The 12,568-nt window shown below is 43.2% G+C and overlaps 1 pseudogene; it reads right to left on the reverse strand.

The window, feature by feature from the left end:
* Positions 1-842: 842 nt before the first annotated feature.
* Positions 843-1,874, reverse strand: LOC115154913 (claudin-4-like; annotated as a pseudogene).
* Between the last annotated feature and the right edge of the window lie 10,694 nt (positions 1,875-12,568).

Raw genomic sequence — 12,568 nt, forward strand, 5'->3', positions numbered from 1 at the left:
ATTCCTCACCGTTCTCATGATCATTGCAACTCCACGAGGTGAGATCTTGCATGGAGCCCCAGGCCGAGGGATATTGACAGTTCTTTTGTGTTTCTTCCATTTGCAAATAATCGCACCAAATGTTGTCACCTTCTCACCAAGCTGCTTGGCGATGGTCTTGTAGCCCATTCCAGCCTTGTGTAGGTCTACAATCTTGTCCCTGACATCCTTGGAGAGCTCTTTGGTCTTGGCCATGGTGGGGAGTTTGGAATCTGATTGATTGATTGCTTCTGTGACAGGTGTCTTTTTTACAGGTAACAAGCTGCGGTTAGGAGCACTCCCTTTAAGAGTGTGCTCCTAATCTCAGCTCGTTACCTGTATAAAAGACACCTGGGAGCCAGAAATCTTTCTAATTGAGAGGGGGTCAAATACTTATTTCCCTCATTAAAATGCAAATCAATTTATAACATTTTTGATATGTGTTTTTCTGGATTTGTTTGTTGTTATTCTGTCTCTCACTGTTCAAATAAACCTACCATTAAAATTATAGACTGATCCTTTCTTTGTCAGTGGGCAAACGTACAAAATCAGCAGGGGATCAAATACTTTTTTCCCCCACTGTATGTACAGTATCTCGATCTAAGAGCCTCTACCATACGTCACACTAGCCTGCACACTATAAAGCTGAACAACGAAACTAAATAGAAATGCGCAGGGGAGGAAAAGCCAAGAAGTAACAGTAAAGCACACATTCCTTCATGTAGGAGTCTTTCTAGGAGATTCCTCTCCTAGTTTTTGTGTCAGACAGCAAACAAACACGCTAATGTTCAGGATAGCGATACCTCTCCTCTTCTTTTCCTTCATTTTTTCTTCCCTCCATTCAATCAGGCAGGTGAAGAAGTCTCTCTCAGACGTAGTCCTTCCTGCCGTATCCCGCTGTGCCCCCGCTGCGAGGGGCGGAGTAGGCCATGCCGGGGGGCTTGTACCTCTTCTCCTCCCTGGGGGGGCAGGAGCTGCACAGCATGGCCCCTCCGATCAGTAGCAGGGCTGCGGCCCCCCAGCCAATGTAGAGAGAGGCCCCCAGCTCCCTCTTCTGTGCGTTGATCAGAAGGGGGTTGTAGAAGCCTTGGATGATGGTGCTGGCCGACCAGGAGACAGGGATGAGGACAAGGATCCCGGCCAGGATGAAGAAGATTCCGGAGATGATCATGACTTTAGCTTGGAGGGTTCATCATCGATGCAGTTGGTGCACTTGGCTCCGACGATGGAGACCATCACCCCTAGAATCCCCAGGATGATTGCGATGATTGTCATGGCTCTGGCGGCCTGCAGGTCCTGGGGCAAGGCCAGGAGGGAGTCGTAGACCTTACACTGCATCTGCCCCGTGCTCTGGGTCACACAGTTCATCCACAGGCCCTCCCATATGGTCTGGGATGTGATAATGTTGGCTCCGATATAGGCTGTCACCTTCCACAAGGGCAAAGCACAGACCACGATGCCCAGGATGAATCCTATGACACCCAGGGCAATTCCCACAATCTCCATGCCCATCGACATGCTAGCTCCCTGGGCTGGCTCTCTCCAACACCTGCCCCTCCTGGAGGAACGACTGACTTAACTAAGAAGTTCTTAGAACCTGCTGAGATTCTCAACTTCCAGAATCCAGCGCACATATTCTAGAATTAACAGAGGATTCAGTCAAGCTGAGATTCTAAATCAAAGACAGAAGATTCTGTTCCAAATCTGGAGCTTCTTTGTGGTTCTTTGTGTTCGGTGTTCATCCTTTTAACTCCTCTCTCGCTCTCTCGACTTGCGCTCTCTTTCACCTGGTGATGATGTCTCAGTATGGTAGAACAGGTGTTTTCAAGCTCTTCACAAAAACAATGACCTGCCCATAGAGGCTACTGAGAGAAGGGGATGGAGGGAGGAGGAGGAGGAGGAGGGAGGAGCAGGAGAGATGAGAGAAGAGAAGGGAGGGAGGAGGCAGCCAGAGGGGAGGGTTTCACCTGTAATCTGACGCCCTCTTGACTGTTCCTTACAGGAACATAAGGACAATGACAATTAACCTGGCCTTGCCTGCTCTCTTTTTTCATGCCTTTCTGAAGAATGAATGCCCTCTAAATGTTGGTGAAAAGTATGCTGAATCATGTCTTCTGACTGGATTTACACTGTATATTTGAGGTACAGGCTGGTATAGGTGGGTCGTTCCACGAAATGAGTGCCTTTTTTAAATGAATCAAAGACTTGCTAAAGTGCCAAAATTCTGCATTTGACATGTCCCTCCTTGCACCCTCTGTGACTTCTAGGAATATTTTAATGAACTTAACCGCACAATTTATCCACGTTTTTCCCATCATTGTAAAGCTGTAGTTGTTTTGTGGCTTTGACAAAGTCATTTCTGAAGATTATAATTTATTTCATGTGATTAGCGATTCATTTTAGTCTGTACCTCATTTTAAGGTCAACCCTGTTATGTTAACTGAACTCTCATTTCAATATGGTGAAACTATTCATAAAAAAAAAAATTCTAAAGAAACATTCAACATCTGAAAGTAAAATCATAGTGTAATAGCAGGTATGCTTTTTATACTATGTTTGGCCACTTGCGTGTGTTTTGTGGATAAAAACTGAGTGGGTCATGCATACAGTTACACGTCAACCCTGTTACCCATAGATATACAGGCTTGAAATGTTTGAACAAATCAATTTTTTTTGTAAAGCTTGCATTAAATTGCCACTTCCTGGTGCACAGAACAAGCTTCCATTCTCCCTGTCACAGGGGGATTTATTGCTGATTTAGGATGAAATCATGAACCTTGTCACGGTCAATCTTGTTACTTTATTTGGCACTTAATATAGTAAAGTAATTTAAACATTTTTAATTTAAACATATTATTATACTTTTTTTTGTTACACTTCTGAAATGGCACCGAATTGGTGGAACAAGTCAGGAAGTGTCATATAATGGTTTGAATACAGGTGTATTTCACACAAAAAAACATGGAGGGGAAACCAGTTATGTTGGTTTGGCGACAAACATTACGCAGCCAGTCAATTGGGTTGGGCCTGTGGCTACTTATTTGCATGGAAACACACACACACACACACACACACACACACACACACACACACACACACACACACACACACACACACACACACACACACACACACACACACACACACACACACACACACACACACACACACAGACAGGCAGATACACTCAGTCATAGCCACGCTCTCACTCGCTTATGATAGTGATTTCTGACAGCGGTCTCTTGGTCCCTTGACTCTAATGGTAATTATTCCATAGTTTGTATAATTCTTCCTTAGTTTGTATTCCAATTAGAATGTATTAATAAAAGACAATAAGGAAAAGGTTAACGTTCCTGTCAGAATTGGTGTCGCTTTATTATGTCAGCCTACTTCCTGGTGCCATATGGTGACTTGGCTTTCCACAGCCAGCAGGTTTCTGTGTCTGTTCCTGTGACAGAGCGATTGTGTGTGCAAATATTCCCAGATCCCTGAAAACCTGCAGAACTGTTTTCTTAGTAAATAGAGAGAGAAAGAGAGAGACAAAGAGCATAGACACCCTTAGCATACAAACCTCCCCACCTCTATGATTCAGAGGGGTTGGGTTAAATGCGAAAGACACATTTCAGTGGAATGCATTTAGTTGTACAACTGACTAGGTATCCCCCTTCCTTTCCCTCATCTCAGTATCGGTTAGATACACACTCACATTACACGGCCAGGGATCATCCATGTATACCCAATACCAGATTAGAAACACCGTAAAAAATGTCACCCACACTTTCAATTGTTGTCCATCATAAATATAACGAATATTCAGTAACTTTTAAATCCTTAAGAGTATATTGATGCACCCGTGGATCAATCTAAGTAACATAATAAAACAAATCCCCATCCAAATCTGTCATTTTAAGCTAGAGATATCTGGTGGCCGAGCTAAAGCAGTGTTTGTCAGACCATGAGACATCCTGAAACGAAAATGTCTGAAGTCAGTACTGCTGATGTGCCAACTTCTGTCTGTAGCGTCCGAACCGTTTGGGCTACAAACTAATATGACCGCTCTATGGTCACGATGGTGTTCTCTGTTTTCTCTACGACCCTCACAAGTGTCACAGGACTTGTCTGAAGGTAACCTGGTATCAGTTTTCAAAATAAATGGAAGTATGGAGGTAGTTTTGTGCCAAATAAAAAGGGGTTAAATATGTGTCCAAAAAACTAACATTTCCTGAGCGTTTATATGGGCTATCGTAGTAAAGGCCAAATTCAATATTTTATCATCCCTTTTTTTCAAAATCAAATCGTTAAATGATCCTGGATATGACCATATGTTAGCTTAGTTTGCTGTTTTGGCCTTAGTTGTCCGTGAAGCACTGTTCAGCTGACAAAAGCAGTTGTACAGAAAAACTTGGGGACACAACAGTTATGCTGTTTGTGGTCCAACAACCCAAGATGGCTGCATTTGTCAGTTAGTTGCCTGTGGTTACAGGTCTTTGAGGTATATTGCACAGATACGAACAACGATAACAACATTGAGATGGCTACATTTACACATGAAACCTTACACATTAATTGAACTCTGCTCTGTATGCATCTGATTCTGGTGTGTTTACAGTTTTTCTGTCCATTGATTGTACCACCTTGATAATCAACACAACAACAGCAACAGCTACACCTACAACAGTGGAGTGTTTTACATTGAAAGATACATTATTTAATGTTTTGTTTTCATTTATTTTTCTTGGTAAATTTTTGGTTGAAGCCTGGCTTCCCTTGGCATCCATGAATACATGCCACAGCTGTAAAGTTAACCTCCAATCCGATATCAAACCTACAAGGTGTAAAGACAACAGACCCTCTGCTTCAGCTTCTCAGAGGTGAGACGAGGGGGTTGATGAGATAATGCAGCATTGCAAATATATCACAAAGGATACAGTGTAAATAGTCACTTTGGGGGCTGGGCCACACTACACTATTGTTTATAAACATTTGTCTTTATTAATGTTTTAATGAACTTTTTCTAGAACACCATATCACACACTCACAAACTGAAAATATAACATGTGTACAATTAATTGGTTAGAGAGAGGTCTCAAATATCACTATATTCTGTATCACCTGTAGCTTTACAATCGCCGCAAAGTTGGTTCCTGTTTCAGTTACGTGTTCGGCAACGTTGGCGTGGGTCAAACAAAAACACCCTAATGATTGACTGACAAATTGTGATGACGGCATGGTGCAGTTGGTGAGAAGGAACTGCAGCGACTTGAAGGCAACTTCATAAAAAACTCCATGATTTTTTAAAGGTTCATGTAGTCGATATAGTCAGTCGCAAGTCAATTTTTATCCCCATAATGCAAGACACTTTGAAAGGCGGTGACCAATGACGTCTTGACAAAAGTGATCCACTCAAACACACCCACTGAGTCAGGGTTGGGGTCAATTCAGAATTTTGGAATTGACTCCCATTCAACTCATGAGTTGAAATGAAATTGGCCACACCCCACAGGATGTAGAATTTGAATATGAGTGACAGGAATTAGAATTGAACTTAGTCATAGAACATGAGTGTTTCATTGAATCTGACAAGTCACACTTCCAGATACCAAGAATACAGTATATCACTTTTCTCTGGATTTTTTCCTATACTCTTTTAACCTTAGTGCTTAGAATAGCCAATTATATTTTTTTCGGCAAACAATGTAGTTAAATTAGACCCTACCTTACATATTGTGTTTTGTATTCGAAAGTCACAATCTGTGATTGGTGCAAAGACTTTGTGGACTTTTGGGATATAATGGATATACTGGATGCCTCATGAGCATAGAACTGCTGATCATCCCCATTATAACCCCAAAAAACAAAACAAAACAGTATGGTTTAATTTCAATGTTTACAAAAAGTACAAATGTAAACAACCCATGTATCTACAGTATGAGCATATATTGCCATCCACAAGGATACACTGTGTAGTAGTGAACGTTTTAAGCAAAAACTGGAAGCGCCAGAGTCAATTCAGGAGCTCGAAAGCTTTAAAGACCGCCACTACCTGGCCCTGTCGGATATGAAACATGTCGAAGGCAGCATCCGCGCTAACTCCGTCATACGCCCGCTGCGAAAGAAGTCATGGGCCCGGCCTTCTTCACACCACATCACCAGCGAAGGAGAGTCTTTCAGCTTGGAGGCAGTGGACGGTGCCAGGGACGTACTGAAGTCTATCCACAAAAACCTGGAGAAACTGGAGATGCTTCAGACAATCCAGCAGAGCATATCAGAACTGACAGCCAGTTTAGAGTTCAGCCAAAAGAAAATAGATAAACTGAAGGAGGAGAATAAATCTTTGAAAGGTACTGTACATACCATGCGGAATGCTGTTGAGACAATCGGGAGAACAGAATGCTGAAGGAGTCACTGCTTGATATATACAATCTCGGGGAATGAGAGACATTCTAATTTTGGGGGCGATTTCTGAGACAGACAATATCGAACCAGAGAATAGTGTGAAGGAATTTATGACTGAAAAGCTGAAACTGCCCTCTGATGTGGTGGAGAAAATCACCTTCTCCAGGGTGCATAGAATGGGGAAATCCTTCAGAGGCAGACCTCATGCAATTATTGCATTCTTTGAACATTTCAAACAGAAGGAAATGGCCAGAAGCAGAGACAGATAATTAAATTGAATAATTATGGGATGAATGACCACTTTCCTCACAACATAAATGAGACGCAAAGTACTCTATCCTGTCATGAGAGAACAAAGGGCCAGAGCGACCGAGTTGCAGAGGTTGTGGACAAACTGTTCATAAATGGCCAGGTGTTCAGATACACAAAAATGACTCACTCATGGTTAACAGGTCATTCCCTGTTTACCATAAGTCCTGAATCCAGTGTTCCACTAAAAACACAGTGACTACCTGTACAAAAATGTCTTATTCTGTCAATTTGCAATTATCAAAGAAAGGACCCCATATCACCCATATAAATGTGTGTAGCCTCCCTAATAAGATCCATGAAGTCTATGACTTGGTGCATAAAAACAACGTGGATGTTCTAGCAATCAAAGAAACCCATCTGGACCATTCTATTACTGATGGACAGGTCAGCATCAGTGGTACTATGATTAGAAAGGACAGGAACAGACGAGGTGGTGGTGTAGCAATATACTCTATATATACACACAAAAGTACGTGGACACCCATTCAATTTAGGGTATTCGGCTATTTCAGCCACACCCGTTGCTGATAGGTGTATAAAATCGAGCACACAGCCATGCAATCTCCATAGACAAACATTGGCAAAAGAATGGCCTGACTGAAGAGCTCAGTGACTTTCAATGTGGCACCGTCATAGCATGCCACCTTTCCAACAAGTCAGTTCGTCAAATTTCTGCCCTGCTAGAGTGGAAATGGTAGAGACACACAAGCTCACAGAATGGGACTTGGAGGAGTGATGAAGTTTGTAGTGCGTTAAAATCATCTGTCCTCAGCTGCAACACTCACTATCGAGTTCTAAACTGCCTCTGGAAGCAACGTCAGCACGAAACATGTTAGTCGGGAGCTTCATGAAATTGGTTTACATGGTCGAGCAGCCGCCCACAAGCCTACGATCACCATGCACAATGCCAAGCATCGGCTGGAGTGGTGTAAAGCTCGCCACCATTGGACTCTGGAGCAGTGGAAATGTGTTCTCTGGAGTGATGAATCACGCCTCACCATCTGGCAGTCCGACAGATGTATCTGGGTTTGGCGGATGCCAGGAGAACGCTACCTGCCACAACGCCAACTGTAACATTTGATGGAAGAGGTACAATGGTCTGGAGCTGTCTTTCATGGTTCGGGCTAGGCCCCTTAGTTCCAGTGAAGGGACATCTTAATGCTACAGCATACAATTACATTCTAGACAATTATGTGCTTACAACTTTGTGGCAACAATTTTGGGAAGGCCCTTTCTTGTTTCAGCATGACAATACTCCCATGCTCAAAGCAAGGTCCATACAGAATGGTTTGTCGAGATCGGTGTGGAAGAACTTGACTGGCCTGCACAGAGCCCTGACCTCAAAACCTTTGGGATGAATTGGAATGCCGACTGCGAGCCAGGCGTAATCGCCCAACATCAGTGCCCGACCTCACTAATGCTCTTGTGGCTGAACGGAAGCAATTCCCCCAACAATGTTCCAACGTCTAGTAGAAAGTCTTCCCAGAAGAGTGGAGGCTGTGATAGCAGCAAAGGGGGAACCAACTCTATATTAATGCCCATGATATAGAAATACTACGACTAGAGTTTAATTTACCATTTCAGCCACTAAAATGAGTTGGCTGTGTGTACATGTTCAAATGTATTGTCACGCCCTGGCCATAGAGAGGGCTTTATTCTCTATTTTGGTTAGGCCAGGGTGTGACTAGGGTTGGCATTCTATGTCCTTTTTTCTATGTTTTGTATTTCTTTGTTTTGGCCGGGTATGGTTCTCAATCAGGGACAGCTGTATATCGTTGTCTCTGATTGGGAGCCATACTTAGGCAGCCTGTTTTCCTTTGGGGTTTTGTGGGTGGTTAATTTCTGTTTAGTGTTGCTTACCTGACAGAACTGTTTTGCTGTCATTTTGTTTCTTTGTTTATGTGTTCTCAGTACAATAAATACATGATGAGCACTCAACACGCTGCGCCTTGGTCTACTCCCTTCGACGGCCGTTACATCTATCTTACCTAGATATTATATGTGACAGTATTGACCGTGCTACTGATGAAAACAAAAAGTGATATATTCTCAAAGATTTTAATATTAACTGGAAGCACAAGAATGAAGGCAACAAATCCAGACTTGCCAGATTCAATGACAGTGTAAATCTAACGGAAATGGTTAATGCCACCACTAAATCCTCCAGAAAAAGGTTTGGCAACCAAACTTCATCATGAGAAGTTGGCGTTGGTCTGAAACCGAAAAATAAATGAAATTCACATAAGCACCACAATGCCTATTCTACCCAGGCTCTACCAAGGTTTTCCAGCACACAGTTTTGACCTACTACAGTAGCTATGTTGGTATTGTACTTCCAACTATGTGTAGGAAGGTTGCTTAGGATTCAAACCTTCTCAAACAAACTAATTCAAACTCTTAGAGGAGGTGCTTCCACAATAATGTGATGTGTACCGCATACAAGGTAAAGCATTGAATTTTTCACACACCACAGTAAAACATTATCTCATTACACTACCTTTTCATGCTGTTTTAATTAAATGAAAGCAAGCATTTTATACTTACAAGACCATCAGGTTTGATTGAGCTGTTTTGTCTTGTAGTAATGTGGTGCATGCCTGTATTTCCTTAAACCTTTGTTTTAGCAAAGTGGTGTGTTGGACACAGATGCTCAGGTAGATACAGCCAATCTGCATTCCTGATTTCTGTAACTGTTAGCTTACCTGTGTAATAATGACATAAGCTCAGAACCACTTGTGTTTCAAACGTGGTCCTGTTTTATCAATTGCTGTGCTGATCAATGTATGGTTCACTACCTCTGTCAAAATAATATGTAGCTTAAAGTTATATTTGTAATTGTATGTCTTTTTGCAAAAAAGATGCTGACGCAACAATAATACACATTTACAATAGACCTATAAGTAAAACTACATAGAGCCAAATTATATATACAGTACCATTCAAAGTTTGGACACACGTACTCATTCATGGGGTTTTCTTTATTTTTACCATTTTCTACATTGTAGAATAATATTGAAGACATCAAAACTATAAGTAAAATGGCGCCGGAGCAGAAGGCTGACTTTCTACGTGCTCCCAACCAATTGTGTTTTTTTGTTCATTTAACTGGGTTGTTAGTAACTTATTTTTTTACTATTTTTGTACATAATGTTGCCGCTACCATCTCCTATGACCGAAAATAACTTCTAGACATCAGGACTGCGATTACTCACCAGAGACTAGCAGAATCCTTTTTCTTCTATCACGACTCTGACGAGCCCGAGGCAGAGGATATACAGCTCAGCTCGGGAACAGGTCCCCAGCCACCGTCCCCAGCCACCGTTGTCTGCGTGAAGAGGAGGCGGAGAAAGAGAGGCAGGAGAGCGGGCTGCCTGCAAACCATTACAAACTACAAAGGGAAGCACATCCGAGAGCAGCCAGGTGACACAAGCCTACCGGACGAGCTAAACTACTTCCATGTTCGCTTCGAGGAAAATAATACTGAAACATGCATGAGACCACCAGCTGTACCGGAAGACTGTGTGATCCCCCTCTGCGCAGCTGATGTGAGTAAGACCTTTAGACAGGTCAACATTCACAAGGCCGCAGGGCCAGACGGATTACCAGGACGTGTTCTGCGAGCATGCGCTGACCAACTAGCAAGTGTCTTCATTGACATTTTCAACCTCTCCCTGTCCGAGCCTGTAATACCAACATGTTTTAAGCAGACCAACACAGTACCTGTGCCCAGGAACACTAAGATAACCTGCGTAAATGACTACCGACCCGTAGCACTCACATCTGTAGCCATGAATTGCTTTGAAAGGCTGGTCATGGCTCACATCAACACCATCATCCCAGAAACCCTCGACCCACAATTTACATACCTCCTCAACAGATCCACAGATGATGCAATCTCTATTGCACTCCACACTGCCCTTTCCCACCTGGAAAAAATAAACAAATATGTGAGAAGGCTATTCATTGACTACAGCTCAGCGTTCAACACCATGGTGCCCTCAACGCTCATCAAAAAGCTAAGGTCCCTGGGACTAAACACCTCCCTCTTCAACTGGATCCTGGACTTCCTGACGGGCTGCCCCCACATGGTAAGGGCAGGTAACAATACATCCACCCCGCTGATCCTCAACACAGGGGCCCCTCAGGGGTGTGTGCTCAGCCCCCTCCCGTACTCCCTGTTCACTCATGATTGCATGGCCAGGCACGACTCCAACACCATCATTAAAATTTCCGATGACACAACAGTTGTAGGCCTGATCACCGACAACAACGAGACAGTCTATAGGGAGGAGGTCAGAGACCTGGCCGTGTGGTGCCAGGACAACAACCTCTCCCTCAACGTGATCAAGACAGAGGAGAAGATTGTGGACTACAGGAAAAAGAGGACTGAGCATGCCCCCATTCTCATCGACGGGGCTGCAGTGGAGCAGGTTGAGAGCTTCAAGTTCCTTGGTGTCCACATCACCAACAAACTAACATGCTCCAAGCACACCATGACAGTCGTGAAGCGGGCATGACAAAACCTATTCCCCCTCAGGAAACTGAAAAGATTTGGCATGGGTCCTCAGATCCTCAAAAGGTTCTACAGCTGCACCATCGAGAGTATCCTGACTGGTTGCATCACCGCCTGGTATGGCAACTGCTCGGCCTCCGACTGCAAGGCACTACAGAGGGTAGTGCAAACGGCCCAGTACATCACTGGGGCCAAACTTCCTGCCATCCAGGACCTCAATACCAGGCGGTGTCAGAGGAAGGCCCAAGAAATTGTCAAAGACTCCAGCCACCCTCGTCATAGACTTTTCTCTTTGCTACCACACGGAAAGCGGTACCGGAGCGCCAAGTCTAAGTCCAAGAGGCTTCTAAACAGCTTCTACCCCGAAGCCATAAGACTCCTGAACATCTTGTCAAATGGCTACCCAGACTGTTTGCATTGCCCCCTCCCCTCTCCACACCACTGCCACTCTCTGTTGTCATCTATGCATAGTCACTTTAATTAACTCTACCTACATGTACATACTACCTCAACTAAACGGTGCCCCCGCAAATTGACTCTGTACCGGCACCCCCCTGTATATATTGTTATTTTTTTACTGCTCCTCTTTAATTACTTGATACTTTTATCTCTTATTCTGATCTGTATTTTTTTAAACTGTATTGTTGGTTAGGGGCTCGTAAGTAAGCATTTCACTGTAAGGTCTACACCTGTTGTATTCAGTGCATGTGACTAATACAATTTGATTTGATTTGATTTGAAATAACACATATGGAATCATGTAGTAACCAAAAAAGTGTTAAACAATTCTAAATATATTTTATATTATTCAAAGTAGCCACCCTTTGCCTTGATGACAGCTTTGCACACTCTTGGCATCCTCTCAACCAGCTTCATGAGGTAGTCACCTGGAATGCATTTCAATTAACAGGTGCATTTCCTTCTTCATGTGTTTGAGCCAATAGGTTGTGTTGGGACAAGGTAGGGGTGGTATACAGAAGATAGCCCTATTTGGTAAAAGACCAAGTCCATATTATGGCAAGAACAGCTCAAATATATTTTTTACAATATTTTTCTAAACCTCAACTTCAAAATACTCTACTGCAACCCGCCTCACCCAATGTGGTGTGGATCTGCTTTTTTCTAAAGTATTTTTCTTTACTTCTGAACCAGAATCCCCCAACAGAGGCTAGCCAGCTAACTAGCTACTAGCTAATAGTCAGCTAACCACTGCTAGTGCTCATCAGCTAACCTATAGCTTGGAAAACTCTCACCAGTTTGCACAACGCGATTCAAACGAGAGCATACCGGACCTATTTTCTCTCCATATCCCCCGATTGCTATCGCAAG

This window comes from Salmo trutta, chromosome 19 (genome assembly GCF_901001165.1).
Source record: "Salmo trutta chromosome 19, fSalTru1.1, whole genome shotgun sequence".
In the NCBI taxonomy this organism is placed as follows: domain Eukaryota; kingdom Metazoa; phylum Chordata; class Actinopteri; order Salmoniformes; family Salmonidae; genus Salmo; species Salmo trutta.